The sequence below is a fragment of the Panthera tigris genome, chromosome B3 (assembly GCF_018350195.1).
Source record: "Panthera tigris isolate Pti1 chromosome B3, P.tigris_Pti1_mat1.1, whole genome shotgun sequence".
NCBI classification, from domain to species: Eukaryota; Metazoa; Chordata; class Mammalia; order Carnivora; family Felidae; genus Panthera; species Panthera tigris.
The window spans coordinates 76908467-76929902 of record NC_056665.1 but is presented as its reverse complement, the minus strand read 5'-3'; the positions used below and the strand labels follow the sequence as shown (position 1 = coordinate 76929902).

The following is a 21436-nucleotide window of genomic DNA, read 5'->3' as shown; positions in this document are numbered from 1 at the left end:
GTCATTGATTGGAAGAGAGAGGGACATTAAGGAATGAATTGGAAGTTATTTACATTGATGCTTTCAGAAATTCTGAATCTTCCAATTCGTCTGAACTGTGTGGTGCTCAGAAATGGTATATTTCTCCATGTTAAAGGTGAGTGTACCTTCTTGCTTGAAGACGAAATAGAGGCCTCTGATTTGCACGAAAGCATGTCTCTTCCACAGGGTTTACCCTCACTACTCTTATTGATCACCAGGCCTGTAAGTACAAGGAAGCTACAACAGAGCATGACAGGGAAGTGTTGGACCTACTGAGAGAGCAAAGGAAGTATAGCTGAAATAATATTTAAGATGTAGCCATCAAATACTGGCAGGATCCTAGGGAATGTACATGGTCTGAGCAAGCAAGGAAAGAATTTTTAGTTGCATAATGGAGAATTTATAGATATGAGACACTCTCATGATACAAGATTTATCATCTTAGCAAGACATCCTCCAGAATATAGTATTAATATTCTGTTCTTGGAAATGGGAAAGCTCTTGATTGTTGGATGAAGTGATGGCTAAGAGTAAATAGAAATGCCAAATTTTCCATAAAAGACAGTGAAAGAAGAGATTAAAATTCTCAGAGAAATGGACAGACTTTAATAAATATGCTACCTGAGGCAAAAAACCTCATCAGCTGTCTAAGGTGTAAGGTGGCTCAAAAGACACTTTCCTTTTTAAATTGAAGACGACACAAAAAATGGCAAAATATCCCATTCTCCTGGATTGGAAGAACAAATATTGTTAAAATGTCGATATTACCCAAAGCAATCTACATATTCAATGCAATCCCTATCAAAATAACACCAGCATTCTTCACAGAGCTAGAACAAACAATCCTAAAATTTGTATGGAACCAAAAAAGACCTCAAATAGCCAAAGCAATCCTGAAAAGGAAAACCAAAGCTGGAGGCATCACAATCCTGGACTTCAAGATGTACTACAAAGCTATAATCATCAAGACAGTATGGTACTGGCACAAAAACAGACACGTAAGCCAAGGGAACGGATTAGAGAACCCAGAAATGGACCCACAAATGTATGGCCAACTCATCTTTGACAAAGCAGGAAAGAATATACAATGGAATAAAGACAGGCTCTTTAGCAAATGGTGCTGGGAAAACTGGACAGCGACATGGAGAAAAATGAACCTGGACCACTTTCTTACACCATACACAAAAGATGTGGTATACATATACAATGGAGTATTACTCAGCAATCAACAAGAATGAAATCTTGCCATTTGCAACTACGTGGATAGAACTAGAGGGTATTATGCTAAGCGAAATTAGTCAGAGAAAGACAAATATCATATGACTTCACTCATATGAGGACTTTAAGACACAAAACAGATGAACATAAGGGAAGGGAAGCAAAAATAATATAAAAAACAGGGAGAGGGACAAAACATAAGAGACTCTTAAACATAGAGAACAAACAGATGGTTGCTGGAAGAATTGTGGGAGGGGGCATGGGCTAAATGGGTAAGGAGCATTAGGGAATCTACTCCTGAATCATTGTTGCACTATATGCTAACTAACTTGGATGTAACTAAAAAATAAATTTAAAAAAAAGACACTTTCCTTTTTAACCAAAGCAATAATGAATGTTCTAGGGAAAGGGGCACCACCATCACTGAAAAGCTCAGTGGTAACTCATGGGTGTAGGACATAATAAGAAATGCTGTTTCAGAACAGGGATCCCTGAGAGCTGCGTGATTGATAGGATCCCTAAGTAATAGAGGCCAGATGGCAGTGCTTAAATTAGTGTGAAAGTTGAAGTAGCAGCCAACAGAACATGACCTTTCTAGAACGAAGGAAATGGTTAATAGATCACTGTGTCCCTGAGCAGAAAAAATGAGCTGCCAATAAACTGCTCAATCTAAATATTCAAAAAAATTAAATATACACTGCCAAAATACTGAAGGCAGTTGCCCCTATAAAAAACAGACTTTTGTGAAAAAACTGGTGGTTGTCAGAAGACAGTTGGGTGGGAAAATGGGTGAAATAGATAAAGAGGATTATGAAGTACAAAATAAATAAACTTAAAAATTTTCCAATTACAGGTATGAAAAGTACAGCATAGGAAATGCAGTCAACAAGATTGTAATAATGTTGTTTGGTGACAGATGATGACTACACTTATCATAGTGAACACTGAGTAATGTACAGAAGAATTGTTGAATCATTATGTTGTACATCTGAAACTAACATAAAACTTTATGTTAATTATATTTCAATAAAAAAAATCTCCCTCAAAATAAAAATTATACATGTCTAAAATTAGAAGAATGATTAAATAAGTTTTGAAGCTACTAAATAAACAAAAACAAGAAACAAAATAACAACAACAAAAATACTCTCTTGCCCAATTCTTTGACTTGAGCCAGTTTCAACCTTGAAACTCATGGACACAGGAAGATGGAGTCCTAAGAGGAAGGTCTCTGTAACACCAGAGCAGGTGAATAGAATAGTGACTTTCCCATTATTTCCTCCAAAGGGACCTACAGCCACTTACTCAGATACAGTAGAAAAATTGAATACCCAACATTGTAAAGATAACTGAACACAGGGTCACAATATACGGTCATATTGATTCACTATACAATGAGGGCATCATGTTAATCAAACCAGATGAAGAAGAAATGCTAAGTACACTGATGGCCTTGGTGAGACACATGAACTTGTGAGGGTAGCAGAAAAGAATTACATTAATTCTGGAGTCCACTATATGAGTACAGTTTTTAGGTGTCTAGTGGTCTGGGACCTGCTGATACAATGCCTGCAAAGTAAAGAATAGATTATCAACATTCGTGCATTCTACCACTTAGAAGGAAGCTTCTGCTTCTAGATGAAGCATATTATATACAACTCAAAAGCTAAATGTGAAGACTTCTGGGATTTCCTTCAAGCTTTGGCTTTTCCAATAGAGCCAGATATTCCAGTGAGAGCCATTTAGTGACTATTTCTTCAATACCTCAATTGCAACCTCCTGGGCTTACACTTCTCCATCTCTTCCCATATCCACGTGGGTTGTAATTGCTATATTAAACCCTTAATTACCATAATACTTAAAGTGTCATGATACGATACGGAATAAAAGATAATGAAATCTAAGTCAGACTCAAAATTCCAAATAAAGCTAAAGCAGAGCTAAGCTATGTGTATTAGAAACGAATACTTTATTACAGGAGAAAATCTTCATGACTTTGGAGTAGCTAAAGATTTCTTAAACAGGGCACTGAAAACAATAACTGTAAGGTAAAATTTTAATTGGACTTCATTAAAATTATCAAAAGATAACTCCACAAATTAGGAGAAGATATTTTTCGATACCTGCATCCCACAAGAGACTTACATACATTTATTGGAAAAAGTCAGACAACCCAAATAAAGGGGGGGGGGAGGAAAATGACTTAGGCAATTCTCAAAAGAGGGTATTTCAAATCACATATAGACTTACAAAAATGTAAATTATAAACAAAATTCCACATTACTGCAAACCCACTAAATGGCTAATGTTTTTAAACAAAACCAAGCGTTTTTGAGATGTAGGGCAAACGGAACTCTCATGGACTGCTGGTGGGGGTATGAGGTGATAAAACCATTTTGGAAAATTGTTTGGCATTATCCACTAAAAAAGTTGAACATACCTATGCCTTTAGACCATGGAACTCAACTCTGCTTTTTACCTGAGATGACACACTGGATAGAATAGTTATATGACACTCTCAATATCAGAGATCTTACCCAGTATCAAAAGTTACTAATAATTCAAAGGCTAGAGGTAACTGCAAGGTGCAAGCAAAACTTGAACTCCAAAACATCTTAAACATATTCAGTCATTTATTGGTGCCTAAGTCATTTATTGGGCTGGGGTTGTGCCAAGAAAAAAAGGAAGAGCCAGACATGGATGAGTTTTAGAATTACATATGGGGATCTGACAAAAAGCAACATATCTAGGGGCACCTGGGTGGCTCAGTTGGTTAAGGGTCTGATTCTTGATTTTGGTTTGAGTCATGATCTCTCACAGTTAGAGACACTGAGCCCTGAGCCAGGCTCTGTGTTGACAACAGGAGTCTGCTTGGGATTCTCTCTCTGTCCCTCCTCTCTCTGTCTCTCAAAATAAATAAATAAACTTTAAAAAAAAAGCAACATATCTAGTCCTTTGCAAAACCAGATTAAACCATGTTGGATTAATTTATTATTAATTTGTAATCAGAGAGAGGGAATGATCATAGGGAAAGGGGTCAATTTAACCAACTTAAAGTTTTTGGGTTTTTTTTAATGTTTATTTATTTTTGAGAGAGAAGAGCAGGGAAAAAGAGGGAGACAGAGAGTCAGAAGGAGGCTCCAGGCTCTGAGCTGTCAGCACAGATCCTGACATGCGACTCAAACCCACAAACCGTGAGATCATGACCTGAGCCAAAGTCGGACGCTTATCCAACTGAGTCACACAGGCGCCCCAAAGTTTTATAATTTTTAAAAAAAATTCTTTCAAAAGTGTTTTTTTTAAAAAGTCGGTTAAATACATTGTATAAACTCAGGATTATGGAACAATTGCAAAAAAGAAATTTGCTTTGGTAGAGCCACTTAAAACATGTTTCTATTGCTTTTATTAGGGATTACAAATGGAGATCAGGGTGCATCATAGTCTCTTTAACTCATAGTCTCTAAGATTTGAAATCTTAAAGTTGCTGGATAACATAAAATATTTTTGATAAGTGAAGACACTAATGAAATAAATTATAAAACCTCATGATTAAATGAAAATAAGCAGAAAAAGGGAAGCCAGAACAGGGAAGGTCAGAGAAAAAAAATTACAAAAGTACACAATTCAATTTGTGTGTAACTGTCTATAACCCAGAAAAAAGAATTGTAATAGTAGATTTTAATTGCCATTGCTGTTTGTTTTGTTTGCCATTCCTTCTCTCACCCTCAGGCCGAAGGCTGTGCTGTCACAACCAAAATATTTAAAAAGTTCTTACGTATTTAATGATAACAGCAAGAAACACCCCAAAATACAATGTCCTGAATGAACATAAAACAATATGCTTCTAAAGAACAAGGAAAGAACAAGGTTCATGTTGTAGAGAGTAGCTTTCTGCTTCCCTGTATTATCACTCAAAAGCTCAGTCTCAGCAGCATAGAGCATGAACAACCAGATTAGCCATTTGTCATCTTTCAAACTCCTGAATGGATGACCCTTGCAAAGATGGAAAAACAACCTTGGTAAAACAGAGATAAGATGGTTGTTAAGAAGGGAGAGGGAGAATAGTTGTTAGGTTTGTTTGGTTGTTTGTTATTCCCCTTCCTCTGTACTAGAAAGAAGAAAATAATAGGAAATAAATTTATAAAAAAATATGTTTTTATTTTTATTTTTTAAAATATAATTTACTGACAAATTGGCTTCCATGCAACACCCAATGCTCATCCCAACAAGTGCCCTCCTCAATGCCCGTCACCCACCTTCCCCTCTCTCCCAAACCCATCTTTGTTCTTTGCATTCAATGGTTTGCCTCCCTCCCTCTCTGTAACTTTTTCTTTCCCCTTCCCCTATGGTCCTATTAATGTTAGGTACAATCATAATGATGGTAATCCTTCAATTCAAAAGGTGAAGGTACAGAAAAATAAGATCAAAATCTATGTAAACAGGAATATGATAAGCTATCAGTGCATTTATTTGCCTAATTGTGATACAGTGGGTAAAAGGTAAACCACTGAAATTGAGTAAAGTTACCTTAGAATAAGGATCAGGAAGCCCTTACTCATAGTGGGTAGTAAATTTAAAGAACTATTTGTTTCAAGAAGTGGCAGTGGCAGGAAATTCAACTGGATTCAAAATGATTTTCATCAAATTGATTAAGGATAGAACTATACAAAGTTACTAAGAAAAACCGGGGCATGATTAAACTTTCAGTTCGAGTAAGGAAAACTAATCGATACCACTTAATGACGTAACTTGTTAATTGTTCACAACAGAATAATTGCTTGGAACTGAGATGTCTATTAGAAAGTCACCAGCCACATATGGCTGTTTAAATTTAAATTTAAATCAATCAAAATAAAATAAAATATTCAGTTCTTCATTTGTAATATACACATTTCAAGTTCTTAACAGCTTCATGATGTCAGTAGATGCGATATTGGACAGAAGAGTTTATAGACCATTTCCATTACCAGAGGAAGTCCTATTTTGCAGTGCTGGTAAAATGTCCTGTTTCAATACCTCTCATGTTACAATATTGTATTTTACATCTCACTAAAAAGAAATTCTGGTGTTAAATATGATGTTCCAAACCGAATTTCATAGAAAAATAAGTTCTGAGAAATGTGAAAAGAAGTTCCATGAAAAATAAGTGGTAAAAGTTCTACAGTAAAATATCTTGGGAAAATATTTCATGCAGTGGCCCACATTAGTTTCACAGAATATTGTACATTAGTATATTTGAAATGACACTGAAAAATTCTGGAGTAAATATACCAGCTCAACTTTTCTTACACAAATGTTCAAAAAGACAATTTTTTTTCTTAGACTTCTCCAGTGATTTTAATATCCAAGAAAATACAGAAAAATCTTATGGTATGAATCTTAAACCTATAAATCCAGATCTCATTATGTGTAAATTTATTCATATAACTTGTAAAGTTGGTTTTGTTCTCAAGTTATGACTTAATAAGAATGAATGAGTTATATAACTATCAGCTTATGATAATAACGGTACCTTTTTCATTTTACTTTTCACAACAATTATTCGGTATATAGATGTGGAGTCTTTCTTTTTTTTTGAGAGAGAGAGAGAGAGAAAGAGAGAGAGAGAGATAGAAAATGAGTGGGGGAGGGGCAGAGAGAGAGAGAGAGAGGGGACAGAGGATCTGAAGCTGGCTCCACACTGACAGCAGCAAGCCGAGCTGAATGCAAGGCTCCAACTCAAGAACCATAAGATCATGACCTGAGATGAAGTCAGATGCTCAACCGACTGAGCCCCGAGGTGCCCCTACAGATGGTGAGTCTTATTTTAAAGATTCAGCATTCATTAACTTGCCCAAGAATAATGACAACACGCTATAGAAGGATTTATAGCAAAGTTGGCTTCAGTCTAAACCTTGTACCTTTTACATTTAAAAAAAAATTTTTTTAATAGCTCTTCTTCCCCCCAATACCCCAAATTATGCCATAGACCAACAAGCAAAGCAGGTAAATGGACAATTTCTCAAACTGAATCTGCGATGGGTAACTCAGATCCCACCAATGATGGGAATAAATCCAATTCCACAGTGGTCCCCAAAGAGACTGCTATCATTGCACCAAATTCTGGCACGGGCTAAGCACTATGCTTCCTGATATAAAATATAAGACAACAAAACGTGATCTTTTACTTCAAAAGGACTTACATCTTGAGAGAAGAAAGCTGAGATAACAAATTTACATGTAATTAATGGCATTCTTGATGTGTGGAAAGAAGTGTAAGCTTACCTTGAGGAGTCAGATATGATGGTACTGATGAGTTTTGACTGAGATAAAAAATATTTCTTGGATTCCTCATCTGTTGGAGAGCTTGCAGTCATGAAGAAAGGCATCTGCAAAAGCAAAGTGGCATCAGAAAGCTGGCAAGTTTTGAGCAGAGCAACTACTTTGACCAAAACGTGAGTATAGAGTACCTAGTTGAGATAGTCCTCTATAGGATGACATGAATATCATTTGTTATTATTTGTCATACTGAGCTGAGAGGTCACATAAGCAATTGAAAACAGAAATGGTACAATTTTATTTGTCTGTCAGAAGCATAACTCAGTATAGATTTTAAACTGATCAGAGAGCAAGAAGCAGGGATATCGGTTACGAGACAATTCCAACAATTCCACTGAGTAATTTTGGATATGGATAATGACAAGTATCTAGACTAAGGTAGAGTCAACAGTAATAGAAAATATTTTTGAAAAATAAAAGATGCTGAGTTTTATGAAGGTGATTATGGAACGTTCTTATGAAGATATCCAGTAGAAATTTGATTCAGAAGTCTGGTGTTTGAAAGAAAAGTTAACTCTAAAGATAAACTCTGAAGTCAATAATACTAACTTTCTAATGGCTAGTCAAGGGAGGTAACTTTGACCTCTTATTTCTCTCACTGAAGACTCCACTATTCTATCATTTATCAAGACCATCAGTGGGCTTTGAAGATTCCACTTGATATTATACACATATTAGTATCAACCTTTTTATTAGAGTAAGGTCGGGTAAACATGAGTACAAGACTCTAAATATATGTTCTTCCCTGTCATAATATCACGGCTTTAAATCATCCTAATAAGTGATCATTACATAAAACTATCCAACCTAAAAAGCCAGATATTATTAAATTATCAAAAATTTCCAGTCTACACCTCCTAAGGACATTTTTCAAATCTTTACTGTTGTTTACACATCTAAGCAGATAATTGGTGATTAACTGGCCATTTGATCATTTTAAAAATTAGCATATTTTCAATGTTGCTGCCAAAGTCACTAAATTACATAAAGAAAAGTACTTAATTGTAACCAAATATTTCCACATCCACTTGAAAAAGAGTCACATACTATTTTGTATTATTTTTCATATTATGCTCAATTATATTTTTAAACCAAGTTAGGCATAAAAGGCAGGATGGAAACATTTTGAGAATATAAATTCATTTGAATAAGAACAAAGTTTCTGCTAAGATTATGATATATGTTTTGAACACTGAGCAAAAACTCTAAGGATCAAGCCATGCTGGATATCAAATCAAAACTATAATGAGATATCACCTGTTATCTGTTAGGATGGCTATTATAAAAAAATGTAAAAGATGACAAGTGTTGGTGAAGATGTGAAGAAATTGGCACCCTTGTACACTGTTGATAGAAATGTAAAATGGCACAGCTGCTATGAAAAATAGTATGGAGATTCCTCAAAAAATTAAAAATAGAACTACCATATGACCCAGCAATCCCACTTCTGCATACATATTCACAAGAATTGAAATCAGGACCATGAAGTGATATCTGCACTCCCATGTTCACAGCAGCTCTATTTTCAATATCCAAAATATGAATGGGTAAAGAAAATGTGATATATATATACATATACATACAATGGAAAATTATTCAACCTTAAAAAAGAAGACAATTTTTCCATTTGTGACATCGATGAATCCAGAAGACTTTATGTTAAGTGAAATAAGCCAGATACAGAAAGACAAATAGTACATGATCTCACTTATACATGTGGAATCTAAAACAGTCAAACTCATAGGAACAGACAGCAGCATGGTGGTTCCCAACTGCAGGGTTTGCAGAGAATGGGGAGATGCTGGTCAGGAGTACAGTTTCAGTAATTCAAGTCGAGTAGTTCTGAAGATCTAATGTACATTACGGTGAATATAGTTAATAATGCTTTGCTGTGTTTTTGAAATTTGTGAAGAGCGATCCCTATGAAAATAACACCAGCATTCTTGACAGAGCTAGAACAAACAATCCTAAAATTTGTATGGAACCAAAAAAGACCTCAAATAGCCAAAGCAATCCTGAAGAAGAAAACCAAAGCTTGAGGCATCACAATCCTGGACTTCAAGATGTATTACAAAGCTGTAATCATCAAGACAGTATGGTACTGGCACAAAAACAGACACGTAAGCCAAGGGAACAGATTAGAGAACCCGGAAATGGACCCACAAATGTATGGCCAACTCATCTTTGACAAAGCAGGAAAGAATATACAATGGAATAAAGACAGGCTCTTTAGCAAATGGTGCTGGGAAAACTGGACAGCGACATGGAGAAAAATGAACCTGGACCACTTTCTTACACCATACACAAAAATAAACTCAAAACGGATGAAAGACCTAAATGTAAGACAGGAAGCCATCAAAAGCCTACAGGAGAAAACAGGCAAAAACCTCTTTGTCCTTGGCCACAATAACTTCTTACTCAACACATCTCCAGAGGCAAGGGAAACAAAAGCAAAAATGAACTACTGGCACCTCATCAAAATAAAAAGCTTCTGCACAGTGAAGGAAACCATCAGCAAAACTAAAAGGCAACCAACAGAATGGGAGAAGATATTTGCAAATGACATATCAGATAAAGGGTTAGTATCCAAAATCTATAAAGAACTTATCAAACTCAATACCAAAAAAACAAATATCCAGTGAAGACATGGGCAAAAGACATGAATAGACAATTTTCCAAAGAAGACATCGAGATGGCTAACAGACACATGAGAAAACGCTCAACATCACTCATCATCAGGGAAATACAAATCAAAACCACAGTGAGGTACCACCCTACTCCAGTCAGAATGGCTAACATTAACAACTCAGGCAACGACAGATGTTGGTGAGGATGTGGAGAAAGAGGATCTTTTTTGCACTGCTGGTGGGAATGCAAACTGGTGCAGCCACTCTGGAAAACAGTATGGAGTTTCCTCCAAAAATTAAAAATAGAACTACCCTATGACCTAGCAATTGAACTACTAGGTATTTATCCAAGGGATCCAGATATGCTGTTTCAAAGGGGCACATGCACCCCGTATGGTTATAGCAGGGCTATCAACAATAGCCAGAGTATGGATAGAGCCCAAATGTCCATTGATGGATGAATGGATAAAGAAGATGTGGTATACATATACAATGGAGTATTACTCAGCAATCAAAAAGAATGAAATCTTGCCATTTGCAATTACGTGGATAGAACTAGAGGGTATTATGCTAAGCAAAATTAGTCAGAGAAAGACAAATATCATATGACTTCACTCACATGAGGACTTTAAGATACAAAACAGATGAACATAAGGGAAGGGAAGCAAAAATAATATAAAAACAGGGAGGGGGACAAAACATAAGAGACTCTTAAATATAAAGAACAAACAGAGGGTTACTGGAGGGGTTGTGGGAGAGGGCATGAGCTAAATAGGTAAGGGGCATTAAGGAATCTACTCCTGAAATCATTGTTGCACTATATGCTAACTTGGATATAAATTTAAAAATAAATAATAAAATAAAAGAGAGGTGGTGTTGAGAAAAAAAATTTGCTAAGAGGATAATCTCAAATGTTCTCACCACAAACAAGGAAAGAAAAAGAAAGGGTAAACTATGTGAGGTGATAATTATATTAATTAACTTCATTGTGATGATCATTTCACTATATGTACATATATCAAATCACAATTTCTATCTGCCAATTATACCATTAAAAAGCTGAAAAATGTCAAATGATCAGTCAAGTTTATAACATTTAAATTTTGAGGACTTTGAAAAATTACATTTGATGCAAATTAATGAAGTGTATAGCAATGTCTCATGACAGTATTCTTCATCAAAAAGTCATTTGTTCCTCTTGCACCTTTTTTGAAACAGTGTTTGAACACACCCATACATCCTAATATAGCTACATGGCTCCAAAAGGTTTTGTGATTTGCAAAATCAAAATAAAATTGCAACTAATAAAGATATTCAGAAGAGTATTTTAGGAGAAGTGAAGATAGTGCCAAAGGAGATTTTAAAATGCTTTAAACAGTGATAGTGTTATTGGAGTCAGCATAGAAACTTTCAGAATTACAATATTAAAGAATATAATACTTACTTGAACATGTTCCATCATGTTTGCTGTAGTTTTTTTTAGTATAATTTATTTAGAAATAAAATTGATAGCATACACCAAACTAGCAGCTAATAAGTTGCTGAATAGGCCTCTTCTGTCAGATTTGCTTATTAAACAGACAAGAAAGAGCTGAACCTAGCAAATAATACATTTGCATGTAAATTGTATTTCTAAAATACTTAAAAATAGTTTATTTTAGGTAGATTAAGAATACCCTCCTTAAAATTTATAAAATCAATTTGCATATCCAGACCTTTAAAACTGATAATGAAACATTAAACTTGGTCCATCCTGTAAATGAGTAATTAATTCTACACTTTAGTTTACTGAGATCTAACTTAGATAATTTTTGTTATATCAAACCAAATACATATGTTTTAGTGAGGAAAAATATTCCTAATGGTATTTTGTTCCATACAGCTGTACATTATAGAAAAGAAAATTTCAATTTCTATATAAATTATTCTTTGAACATTTTCCTTTGAAACAAATGAGACACTGAAATAACAGCAAAACAACTAAAAGAAAAACAGGTAAAATAAGCATATGATTTTCCCTTTGCTCTTCAGTTAAAGGCTATGTTTAAAATCCTTTGATTTTAGTCAAAACACATTACTGCTAAACTGTTAGGGTAGTTCCATTAAATCAGAAACAAAGGAAATATATATCTGGTATGACTTCTATTTCCAAACATCGTTCTGGTTTATTTTGGTAAATTTACATTTACTAATGTAAATATAAATTGTAAAAAAAAAAAATACAAAGACATAAATATGAATATATGTTAAATATAATCTCTAAGTTAAACAGGCAATTAAAAAGTAATAAAACACAGTTTAAATGATGAATTATCAAATATATTAATAATGAGAATACTTAATTTTGGCTAGGGTACAGTGAACAAATTCTCTTAGGCACTGTAAGTTGGAATTAAATTAGTACATCTAGTCTGAAGTCACTTTGGCAGTTAATGGCAAGAGGCTTTAAATGAGGCTGTTGCTCTAAAATTAACAAAACAGGAAACCATGGATGTTGGTGAGGATGCGGAGAAAGGGGAACCCTCTTACACTGTTGGTGGGAATGCAAACTGGTGTAGCCACTCTGGAAAACAATATGGAGTTTCCTCAAAAAGTTAAAAAATAGAACTGCCCTACAATCAAGCAACTGCGCTACTAGGTAATTACCCAAAGGATACAAAAGTATTGATTCAAAGGGGTACATGCACCCAATGTTACAGCAGCATTATTAACAATAGCCATATTATGGAAAGGGCCCAAATGCCCATCAACTGATAAATGGATAAAGAAGAAGCGGTGCGTGCGTGTGTGTGTACATATATATAGACATATATGTCTATATATATGTATACATACATATAGACATGTATGTCTATATGTATGTATACATACATACATACATATACATTATGTGTATATATAATGGAATATTACTTAGCCATAAAAATAATGAAATCATGCCATTTGCAGCAATGTGGATGAAGCCAGAGTGAATTATGTTAAGCAAAATAAATAAGTCAGAGAAAGACAAATATCACATGATTTCACTCATATGTGGAATTTAGAAACAAAAAAAGATGAACATAGGGAAAAGAAAAAAAAAGAGAGAGACAGAGACAGAGACAGAGAGAGAGACAGAGAGAGAAGCAAACCATTAAATAGACTCTTAACTATAGAGAATAAACTGAGGGTTGCTGGAGGGGAGATGGGCAGGGGGATGGGTTAAATCGGTGATGGGTATTAAGGCACTTGTGATGAACACTGGGTGTTGTGTGTGGGTAATGAATCACTGAATTCTCCTCCTAGTGCTGGTATTACACCATGTGTTAACTAACTAGAATTTAAACAAAAACTTGAAAGAAAACAAGCAAAAGAAGCTGTTCCTTTGTGACCAAGGAATCTCATCTCTAAGGAGCTGTAATCATAAAATAGTAAAAACTGAGCCATAGTATTGTGAAAAAAAAGATGTTTATAGAAATAATATTAGTAATAGACAAAACTAGAAATCATAAATGTTTAACTATAGGTAACAGGTAAGTACATGTCTGTATAAAAAATTACATGAAGCTACCTAAAATTCTATTTTGTAAGAATATTGTAATGATATAACAATGCTCACAACATATGTGAAGTAAATAAAAAACAATGTATAAATTGTATTATCTAATTTGGTAAAAATAAAGAAAAATAAATCATATATATACATATATACTTATACAAGCTTAGAAAGTCTGAAAGAATAGATGAGATAGATGATAGATGGATACATGATAAATAGGTAGACAGATAGATAGATAATAGATATAGATAGACAAATAGAAAGTAGTCAGACAGACAGTGGTTATACCTTGGTAGAATTCTGGGTAAATTTTCTTTTCATCTTTTATTTTAACCTTCCTAGGATGAATATGTATTAGTTTTATTATTTTTAAAAAAGAACATGTTGTAAATCCCTAGGAGATACACTTTATTGCATAATTTATCACATTTTAATTGTTTAAAAGAGTTATTAAACTCCTTAAAGTTTAATAAACATTTTGGGGAAATCTGGCGCCTTCTCCATTTTGCCTACTCATTTGTGGATGTACCTTTAGAACATGATCTATATAGAAATTAGCAGAGTATAACTATTAAATAATGACAGTGCTATTGCATGCACGGTTTCAGAAATAAAATGTAAGTTAATAAATTCTTCATGAAAATGACACTATTTCTCAGAAAGACCCTACTGGAGATTGCTGGTTGATTAAGCCTCCAGCAAGATACATTTCTTTTCTAGTTCTACACTTACTGATTCTGTAGTAATAAGTGCAATGCAGAATTACTGCTTGCATTTACCTCAGCACAAGAAGCCCTGTTGTTTTTCATCAGAACATTATGTTTCATAATTTACTTTTCAATTTCCTGGATATATCAAGAAAAATAAAATGAGTTAAAAGAAAAAAAAAACCTGACACCTGAGACTCCAATTCAGATCACCTAAAAATACAATGAGAAATGTAAAAGAGTTTCTCCATGAAAACAAAAGCAATTTTAATAGATCAGAAATTGAAATTTTAAAAGTGCAATTTGCTGACATAAAACTTCAGTTTTAAATATCTTTATTTCTATATGAGAATAATAGCTAATATTTGGGTAGACTTACCTCCTTTTCATGTTACTGATTCTCCGTAATGAAGTTTATAAGGGACAAGTGCATCTAGCAGGCATAAATATGAATGGTAAACTCTATTACATTTTTTTTTTTTTGGTTTGCCAAAAGTACTTTGCTATAATACATTTTGGATCACAGTGACAAAATTCTGCTTCCAGGTATATGAAGATTCAGCAGCAAAAAAAAATTATTTGCAAGTGACATAATAGACTTCTAACACTTCAGTATCCTAGAATACTATAGCAAGGTGACAAGTAGTGATAGCGTCTTCGGCTCTTTCTACATATAGTCACAAATTAATTTGGGGACATCTTTCAGCTTTTCTTTTTTAAAATTATGACAAAGACCAACTCAACGATGTGTTTTAACTGCCATCAGTAGAGTGTTAGGAAATCTAAACAACCTATCATTTTTACAGGTGTTGTGGCCTAATTTTACCTCTCATTTTCTATTTAAATTTTGAAACATTTTGGAGATAGTTTGAGAGTTTTCTTTTTTTTTTTTTTAATTTTTTTTTTCAACTTTTTTTTTTTATTTATTTATTTTTGGGACAGAGAGAGACAGAGCATGAACGGGGGAGGGGCAGAGAGAGAGGGAGACACAGAATCGGAAACAGGCTCCAGGCTCCGAGCCATCAGCCCGGAGCCTGACGCGGGGCTCGAACTCACAGACCGCGAGATCGTGACCTGGCTGAAGTCGGACGCTTAACCGACTGCGCCATCCAGGCGCCCCTAGTTTGAGAGTTTTCAATTAATCCTCTCACTAGTTTAGACAAATTTTGATTAAAACATTTCTTAGATCCTTACAGTTCCAATTAAATTTTATTGATTTTATCCTTTGTATTAATCAGTATAGGACAGACTAAAAACACAACTGGACCCAGATACATAAAAGATCAGCGCAATGAGAAGTTATTTCTTGCTGTATGGAATTTCCAAGTTTTTAGAGTACAGGGAATGTTTCCTTCCCCAAATCACTTGAGAATCCAAACTGAGAGCAACTTGTCTCACTTCAATATGCAGTGTGCAAGGTTGCCTTGGAGACTATACTCTGTCAGAACAGGAAGTGAGCTTGGAGGAGGACTTGAAAGAGATCAGGTGTGTGTGAGGGGTGGAGATTCCTATTCCACAGAAGAGAATATAATCACATGTACATATCTGTCTGAAAGAGAATCTGGAAAATAGAGTTCAGGAGAAAGAACATTTCTTGGAAGCCTGAAAATAGCTGCTACCAAGTTGGTCCCTCCACCCGCGTATACTTCTTCCCAAAGGAGACAACATAATCCGCTCGTTAGGGAAGTCTGTTCGAAGTCTGTTAGGTTTGAATTTGGTTTCTCGTACTCTAAAGACCTCTGAATTAAAAGAGAAGTTATGACTGCTGTCCCTCCACACTCAACATTAGGGCGAGAGTAGGACTGTTGTATGAAAACTCCCGTTTTGGAGAGGGAAAAATGAGAAACACATCACTGTCCTTAGTTCATGGCAGGATAAAATCCTACAAGGCAGGCACTGTGGAAAGCCCGTTCCCAGGGACCTGGAGAATGTTTTTGACTATATCCAGAGACTGTTCTCTGGATGGATATTCCCTTCCTTTTCAGTATATCCTGTGGCCCTTGGCTCTGCCCTTTGAGAAGTCCCTCCTTGCTGTCTTCAATGGCTACATCTGAAGTGGCTGGAGTCAAGTATACCTTACCTGGAAATTTCACAGTTCAGATAATTATTTTCCTGATGGGGAAATTTCTGGCATTCACTGGATTGATGATCACATTCTACCCTACCCCGCCTTATTGGGACATGAGGGCTTCTTTTAAACTTTTTCATAAAACATCAGACTTACAGCAAAGTTAAAAGAATAATGCTAAAATACCCGTATCCATATCACTGAAATTCCCAAATCATTAATAACTTTATGGACTGGTGCTTTCCGAGACAATATAATTCATTAAAAATGTGTATGCTTCTGATAAGCTCCATGTCCCAGTCATTTCCATGTTCCAGTAAATGCTGCCAAAGATTTTTCCTAGCCATAATTTTTAAGTCAGTTCTATTAAGTTGGCTTTATTTCTTTGCTCTTCTTCCTCAATCTCTCTCCCTCTGCCTCCCTCTCTCCCCTGTTGATATTGCTTTAAGGTCATCTGAAACAGTAGGAGTGCATGAGAAGACAGTTCTTCTCAAGCTGATTTTTGCACAAGCTGAAGCTCTTTGATTATACTATCCTAATGTGCCTTTGCTTCTCATAGCCTTTTTCGGTCCTACCTCTTATTGTTCAGAGTTCAGAGCAGTTGCATTTTCAAATCCATTTTCAAATGCTTCTAATATAGCTTTCTCTATTCCCTTCAATCTCTCTTTAAAACTAGCTAATTTTTGCCTGATCTCAGCTCTTTCTCATAATCTATGGTTCAGTGTAGCAAGTAACAGTCACACATTTATTAACTTTCTAGCTTTTTCTCATCACTTACCCTAGAGCTACAGGTCAAGTAGGCGTTTGTTCTACCTCCCAAATAATTACAGGTGACAGTTTTCAAGAAGTTTTGCTACCGCATAGCTCCCAATTCCACTTTGTCACTCACTGTATACATTTTTCTCACCACCTACCACAGGACATCCATTTGCTTTTTTGTTGCTACAGCTAAATTTTACAACACATTTTAATGTTTTACAGCAGCACTCCATTTCAATATTACCATTTTTCTATGAGTTAGGGTAGCTGGGTTATACACAATGGAGCTACACATATAATGATGTAAAATAGTATCACTCTCATGCAAACTGTCCAGGGACATTCCAAGTCAATGACCAATCATGGTGGTAGGATATGGGCACTCTAGGAATTTCTATTTAGGGCAGAAGGGGAAAAAAAAGTATGAAGCAGTGCTCATTGGTGATTTTTTTTTTTTATATAAGACGGACCCAGAAATGTGCCTATCACTTTCCTCACATTCTACCAGAGGATACTTGATTACATTCACAGCAATCTGCACAGGAAATCAAGGAAACAGCCTTAGTTTTGTACCCAGTAAAAAAAAAAGAGCAGGTGAGCAGGTGGTAGTCTTCACCTCACTTGTGAATTTCTCAAAAGTAGTTGCATAACTCATGAGGAATCAAGTATATATAAAAATATAAAGGCATGTAAGGGTAAAGAAAAGTAAAATATGTTGAATGGAAAAAGCAACAGTAACCACGGAATTTATAGTCATTCATAATTTGCACTTTATACTTTGAGAGGAAAGATTTCTTCTTTCATATATATATATATATATATATATATATATATATTCTTCTAGTCACTGTCTCTTTGCTTATACATGTTTTGATATCAATGATGATGAAATTATTATTAGGTTGTGAGCTTTTACATTTTGTTTCATAGATAAATGTGCATTTGGCAAAAAAAAAAAAGGACAAAGTAAACTTTCAAGTTTCAATAAAGCTCTAATTTCTGATCACTCTGACTTAGATACAATTATGCCAATCACAAGGCAAATATTACTTTATTTTTTAAGAAAACTAGTATCTTTTAACAGTGGAAAGGATTTTCTGTGTCTACATAATTCATTTCTGTTAGGGTTGTCATGTTTGTTTTTCTGATATAATTCAGGATTTTGTTGTGGCAAAGGAGAGCACTGGACTGCAAAATAAAAACTAAATACTATATATACGTATATATATATACATGTGTATATACACGTGTGTAAATATATACACATATACACGTATATATATATATACACACACACGTATATATACATACGTATATACACGTATATATATATATACACGTATATATACATACATATATACACGTATACACATGTATATATACACTTATATACATATACACGTATATATATGTATATAATATCGAATCTAGAGTATATTACTTAGTTCTAACTTATACATATTTAAAAGGGATTTTAATATATCCTGAATGTGGTCAAGGGTAAACTATAGTGTGGCAATGATATTCCATGTGTACATAAACATTAAAGATAATGATTATATTTATTAAGCAGTGAGTAACAGAATTTGTTGAATCTTCATGAAACATATGGTAGAACTGTGCCTATTTTACAGATAAGAAAATCGAGGCTCAATAGTATTAGTACTTACCCAAGACCCAAAAACAAAAAATAAAAGAATGGCTGTTTGGCTCCAGGGGCTATTTAACCATTTATCTGTGCTTTGTCTCACATATTGCTCAACTCCCATGAAGAACAAAATTTACTAGAGGAACAAATTACCTACTGGCCTCCAGAGTAATGTGGTTTCTTATAATACATGTCTATTAAACTGATTATATCCTATTTCCTCTTGGTTAACTGTTGGTTATTGACTAAACACATAACATTGTCCATCTAAAAAATACTTTTTGTTTATCTGTTGCTCTGCAAATTTCATATATATTCAGGCTCAAAGTCTATTACATTAGAAATAATTAAAATTCATAAATATGGCATTCCTCTCTACATGGATTTTAGTTTGTATTTCAAACCAGGCAAGACACAATGAGATTATGTTGTACACGCAGCATGACTTTAGTTACGAATGACAGCCATATCTCATATCCTCAAACCTATGATACTTTTCTATTTTTCTCACTCAACCAACATCGCAGTGTTACAAATAACTTCAAATTTAATGACAGCATGAGCACGCACCTACCTTCGTTGAAAAGTTGAAATTAGGTTGTTTTTCACAATGCAAGTAAAGTTTCACTGTTAAAAAGAAGAAACTTATGAAAAGTAACGTATTCTAATAGACCTCTTTCAGACTATCTCATCCTTCCCAGTCAATCATCATGAGTTGGATATCAAAACAAAACAGAATGAATAGAAGATCAAAATGATACCAACGAATATATGCATTGCAGCTTGTATTTTAAAAGTTAAGCCAATTTTTCTTTACCTGGGTGATTTGCTCTTCCGCTAGTTTCTGTTTTAGAAGGTTGTTTTACCATGTCTCTACACCATATGGCGCAAGTGCCAGTCTGACTATCAAACAAAATACTGGCCATGAGGGCTGCGTAGATGGCCCTCACCCAGGACTGCATGTGGAGGATTTGCTGTTTGGGACTGGTCCTCTAAAGAAGTAGTGCTGCTACAATGTCAGGCCTGAACTCTGCTGATTACCAACCCCCCACTTGTCTACCCTTAGATGTAGATATATTTCTTACCAGAGTCTGAGAAGATAATACAGGTACTCCATGTTGAGGCGGTCAATACTGCTTCTGCTCAGCTGCATACTTCATTCTCTTTATGAATCGGTCTTTCCTCAGCACTGTTGCAGGTTTGGGACACAGGAGGGAGTTAAAAGCTGTGACCCGAAGACAGCACGTGTAGAGTTCCACTGAAGTGGAAACATTATTCCTGAAAGCAGAGAAAAAGAGTGCTCTCTGCAAAGAGAATTAAACTTTAGTATAACTGATGTGGGTAACTAAGCATCAATACACTCTGCAATAAACTCTATCAAATGTCTTCCTCTAATTTTAAAACTCACAACACCAGAATATAAATGTGTTCCCTAAAAGCAAGTAGTAAAGTGTGCCATTTTCTTTCTCATTTATTTATACCCCAAATCTCTAGGAAACTACCCATGAATGAACATTATCTCCTCATTCTACCGTTAGGGAAACTGAGACATTGATGGATTAATTAAACAGATGACACCTACTGGCTTAAATTTTTCCCCCAAGGCCAGAGATGTTTCATAAAACTATAAAACTGTTTCTTACTTTAGGTTAAGTGAAATGAGAAAATTAGACAAATCCATTACTCTTGTTCCCTCAAGATGTCAGTTACCAAAACAGAGATGGAATGGGTGATTGTAAATGCATTACTGAGGTCTTTCATTACTTACAACCTTTATAGATGGCTTAATAGTCACTCATTAATGGGTACTACCTAACTTAAAGTACGATGTTCCCTAATGAGTGGATTCAGCAACATGAGTACCCAGAATTCATTCATACCAAAGGCCTCATCTTCAGTGCTGAAGAGCAAAGGCCACTAAGACATAAAAATGTTTGTTTCCTAAACTTAACCTAGAGGCAGTACTTGGTTATATTCTATTCTTTTTACATTTTGTCACCTTTCCTCAGACCCAAATCTAAGTAATATTTGTCAACAAATTAGAACTTTACATGAAGATAATAAAATATTTAAATACACACTCTTTTGTTCTCAGGATATTTCCCTTAGGAAAAACCCTTTCTCTCAAAGTTTAATTTGAATAGTAGGGTGAGAAATTGTTAATGACCACTTATTTCTGAACTGCTTATCTAATCTAATGTCAAAGACTTACTTCAGAAAGTTCACCGTATTCTTTTGATTCATTTTTTACTATATCATTAATAATTACAAGTGAGTTCTGAATGAAGAATGGTGTATATGTTTCTGTTACCACATTTTCTTTATCCATATTCCCAGAGATAACATTTTCCAGTTCATTCCAAGGTTTCCATAATCACCTTTCTTGAGGTCAAAAAAAAAAAGGACACAATAATGAGAAAATAGAACAAACAGCAGCTAATGGAAGGAGCAGTTCATAAAAAGCTATAATGGCAATTCCACCCAGACAGCAAAGGAATGCAGCATTTTCACTGAGCGCTACCTGACAGATTC

The 21436-nt window shown here is 34.8% G+C and overlaps 1 long non-coding RNA gene across 1 annotated transcript in view; it reads right to left on the bottom strand.

The window, feature by feature from the left end:
• The window catches only part of LOC122239570, a 71272-nt gene extending 51098 nt beyond the window's left edge, over positions 1-20174 (bottom strand). The window contains exons 1-2 of the long non-coding RNA XR_006218772.1: positions 19990-20174; positions 7504-7607 (exon numbers count right to left, since the gene is read on the bottom strand). This is a non-coding gene — a long non-coding RNA (uncharacterized LOC122239570). The remainder of the gene's footprint in view (positions 1-7503; positions 7608-19989) is intronic.
• Positions 20175-21436: the final 1262 nt, after the last annotated feature.